Source organism: Limulus polyphemus, unplaced genomic scaffold, assembly GCF_000517525.1.
Source record: "Limulus polyphemus unplaced genomic scaffold, Limulus_polyphemus-2.1.2 Scaffold1318, whole genome shotgun sequence".
Taxonomy (NCBI): Eukaryota; Metazoa; Arthropoda; class Merostomata; order Xiphosura; family Limulidae; genus Limulus; species Limulus polyphemus.
Window position 1 is genome coordinate 274,829 of NW_013666928.1, and position 4,477 is coordinate 279,305.

The 4,477-nt window shown below is 33.0% G+C and overlaps 1 protein-coding gene across 2 annotated transcripts in view; it reads left to right on the top strand.

Annotated features, from left to right (window-relative positions):
* Positions 1-4,477, top strand: part of LOC106463077 (neuropeptide Y receptor type 2-like) — a 10,286-nt gene that overhangs the window by 1,592 nt on the left and 4,217 nt on the right. Inside the window, exon 2 of one of the 2 annotated variants that reach the window (XM_022390482.1) lies at positions 2,567-2,604. The exons of the other annotated variant lie outside the window; for it this stretch is intronic. The gene's annotated coding sequence lies outside the window, so the exon portion shown is untranslated. The remainder of the gene's footprint in view (positions 1-2,566; positions 2,605-4,477) is intronic. 2 annotated transcript variants of the gene reach the window in all.

Consider the following 4,477-nt stretch of genomic DNA (forward strand, 5'->3'; position numbering starts at 1 on the left):
TTTTTGCCGTATGTTCATTAATATCCGTTGCTTTGTTTTTAACTTCGGTCGAGTTTTTGCCGTATGTTCATTAATATCCGTTGCTTTGTTTTTAACTTCGGTCGAGTTTTTGCCGTATGCTCATTAATACCCTTGCTTTGTTTTTAACTTCGGTCGAGTATTTACCGTATTATATTATAACAGGATCTGTAAGTGTGGGAAAATGTATTAGATGCAAAAACATTTCGACGTGATCAAGATTTATTATAACCGTAAGTGTCTTGACAATGTTGTTGGAAATGTTTTATCTATGTTTCTGTCTGTCAAAAGTAGCGAACGAAAAGAAAAACAAAAAGTTCAAGCTCTAAAATGGAAAAAAAAAAACTCATTGATTCTCGGTTAGTGTTTGGAAAGCATTAAAAAAACCAATGAATTAATATATCATAACTTAATATCTAGTTAGTGAAAATATCTTTAATGTGGTCTTTACTATATGGCCTAGTGACTCGGGCGCTCGACTCGTAATGTACAAGTCCTGGGTTCGAATATTGTCATCGAACATGCTCGCCCTTTCAGCCGAGGGGGCGTTATAAGTTACCGTCAATCCCACTTTTCGTTGGTAAAGGAATAACTTAAGAGCTGTTGTTGACTCGCTGCCAACCCAATTAGGGACGTCTAGCGCAGATAATCCTCGAGTAACTTTGCGCGAAATTCAACAAACAAACCTTCTTTTACTCAGCTTTTTAAATTAAGTACACTATGCACATAAATACATTTATTACATAAAATGTATTATATCTAGAACACCTGGTTCTAATATCAATTTTTTCTTAATACGCTTCTTTGGTACTTATCGGGAAAAGTATTAGCAACAAATACCCAGCACTCAGACAGTTGATCTGCTTAAACGTGCATATGTGTACACTTAACTTATAAACACGTTATCTACCAATTTTAGGAAGTACCGTGTATATTACTGAATACCTAGTAAAATGTGACATCGTATTGCCTCATTTTTATTTCCATCATAATACTTGTTTAATAAGAATTTTAAGAGATTCCAGCACATTAGTTTGCTCACTTTCTTTGTAGGCGGATTTTTAAGCATGTATTTAGTTAATACGGTTCTTGACTGCATCAAAGGTTGCTGGAAAATTTGGAAACGGAATCCAATATCTTGGGTCTGTTAACACGCGCAATTTCAAACTCATTCCTAATGGCAAAAAAAGACTGTCTAGCTTTTCATTTAGGCTAAAAAATTCAGGAATATATCTATTTCTATCAAATAGAAATCGTGCAGTCTTATATAATATTTAAACAATATAAAAGTTGGTTAGTATACAAAAGTTATTGGAGTCAGTTTTCTCACCTTACAATGAAATGCTGATTTGTTAAGTGATATTTCATGCTAAGCCGAAGAACTATAGTATTGTTTGTAATAAGGATTGGAGATGTATTCAAAATCTACTCTCAAATTATGTTCACAACTCAAAAATAAAATCTAATCTGGTAATAACCTTCATAACAGACATCTAGCTGGGTTGATAGAGCTTGTGTTAGTCCAAACAACAGCTTCAAGTTTGGTGTGATATGAAGGCGAGTGGATTCTTGTAATTTTTAGTTCAGAGCTCATGTCAGTGTAAATCCTATTAGATCAGTGTTCGTCTTCAACTCGGTGTTAATTTTGCTATTTCAGAGTTCCTGTTTAACTCAATGTTAATCCTGTTAGTTCAGAGTTTGTGTTCAACTAAATGTTAATTCTGTTAGTTCAGAGCTTCTTTTCAACTCAGTGCTAATACTGTAAGTTTTGAGTTTTTGTTCAACTCAATGCTAATCCCATTAGTTCAGGGTATGCGTTCAACTAAATTTTAATCCCGTTAGTTCATAGTTCGTGTTCAACTCATTGTTAATTCTGTTAGTCCAGAGTTCATCTCCAACTCTATATTAATCTTGTTAGTTCAGAGTTCTTGTTCAACTCAATGTTAATCCTGTTAGTTTACTGTTCATTTTTACCTCACTGTTAATCTTATTAGTTCAGAGTTCATGCTCAAGTCAATGTTCATCCGTTTATTTCAAAATTGTTCTTCAACTTAAAATTGATGTTATTAGTTTGGATATCAAATTAAACTTTAATTCTGTTAGTTCAAAGTTCACATATTCAACTTAATGTTAATTATATTAATTTAGAATTTCGTTTAATATTGTTAATACACAGTTCTTATTGAACGTAAATGTTAATCTTATTAGCTCAGGTATAAACATCGTTGTAATTTCTGCTAAAGTTTAACTTTTTATTTATTTATTTATTCAAAGTACAAAATACTCATCTTAGCGAACATGGCTGCATGTAATAGTTTTGATAGTCGTAAAAGCTTAGATGACACGTTAAATGGCCCTTTTCTCTTTGTTATGCCTATTTCAATCTTCTTTGTAAAAATTGATGAATCAAGTTAGCTTGTAAGGCCTCACATCCTCTCTTGTCCTTGAAGATGATACGTGGTTACTTATTGAACATATTGATCCAGTGTATGAATTTTTATCCTCATGGTTTCTAAATTACTTTTTCTTTATTTTTGACACTTATCAGATCAAGAAGAAAGGGATTCAAAAGTACTGAATAACACTGTAAGTTCTACATTATTTATGATACGGCTTATGTGCGCGAATTAAGAATAAGAAACAATTATAACTTATACACATTCTTTGCTGATTTTTTTGTCATAAGTAATTATCTTGCTTCAGTGTTCATGTTCAACTTATGTTAATCCTATTAGATCAAATTTGATTATTTAATTTATCAGTAAACACGTTAGTTTAAAATTCATATAACCTTAATGTTAATCCTTTTAGTCTAGAATCCATGTTCAGCTTAATAATATCCTGTCAGATCAGAATTTTTGCTCAGCTTAATGTCATCACCCCCCATCGGTGGGTCAGTGGTAAATGTAAGGTCTTATAAGGCTAAAAATCGAGTTTCGATACCCACGATGGGCAAAGCACAGGTAGTTCATTGTGTTAACTTTACGCTTAACAACAAACAAACAAATTAGAATCAACTTAATGTTATCATGTTAGTTCAAAGATGATATATTCATATTAATATTGATAGTTTTAGAGTTCATATTCAGTTAGTAGAGAGCGCACATTTAACTTAGTGATAATCCTGTTGGATTAGGGTTTACACACAATATGGTTTTAATCCTATTGCTTCAAACTATATTCTTGAGCTGGTGTTAAGTTTGTAAGTTCAGAGTTTATACCCAGATTGGTATCACTTAGACTAGTTTCAAACTGGAGTTAATACATTAAATTCTAAGCATGCAATTGAATTTCATGAAACAGAAAATTAAGTGAATGTTTAAAATTAAGTTTCAAATAAGGTGCATGATTATGATAGAAAAAATGTTTTCGTATGATCCTGATGTTCACTCCACTGACAGCATTGAAATCTGGTGAGCTTTCGGGCAAAAATTTAAAAGTTAGTTGCCAAATAATTTATTTAGGGGTTAGAATCCTCAAAACGTCGTCAATATATGAAATAATGCACTAATGATATATTAGAAAATCAAAATAAATAACAACTGAAAATTAGGGACGCCTATGCGCAAAATGAAATGCATCGTGAAATTCTACCTATATCTGCTATGATGTAAGTGTTACAGTTACACATTATGCTACAATAACAGCTTATACTTCTGTGTGGCATGTATTCAGATTCTATATCAAAGTGTAGCATTGTAATATATTTTTAGATCTGCCGTTTTTCTGTTTGTTTGTTTTAGAATTTTCGCGAAAAACTTCTCGAGAGCCATCTGCGCTAGCCTTCCGTAATTTTTAACTCATAGACTAGAGGAAGGTAGCTTGTCAACAGCACCCACCAACAATCCTTGGGCTACCCTTGACTGACTGAATAGTGGAATCGGGTCAACATTTGAGGCAAAGGGTCACAAAACATTAAACCTTGGATTCACAGTCCGGGTACCAATAGGTTGCGACCAATCGCGCTATAACAATGATTGTTATATTCCATTATTTAGTCAGATAAGAGAAGTCCAAGTACTAACATGACAGCATGTTTGAAATTATTGCAAATGGTCTGTCAACCTTCCATCTCTATATTTTGGAAGCCACCTTTATCAAAACACATAAACCTGTCCTTTGCTGCCAAAAAGAATTCCTATACAATATACACATCATTCAGTAGGTCTGTGACATTTCCTGATTGGTTAAAGGACGTGCCAATCAGTGATTGTCTTACCGGCCTACATTGATCTGACTCATTTTATAAGCTGTACTATTTCCTATAGTTCAGCTATGATTAGTGTCTGGTGAAAAGCTTCAGCAGATACTTCTTTTGCAACATCTCAACCAACAATTAGTCCAGTTATCAACTCTATTTTTAGGTTTTGAACAACTCGACTTTCAAGATTAACGTATCTACATGTGCTGATGTTTCCATTTATGAACGTTATATTTTAAGATCTGTGCAAGAACTCGG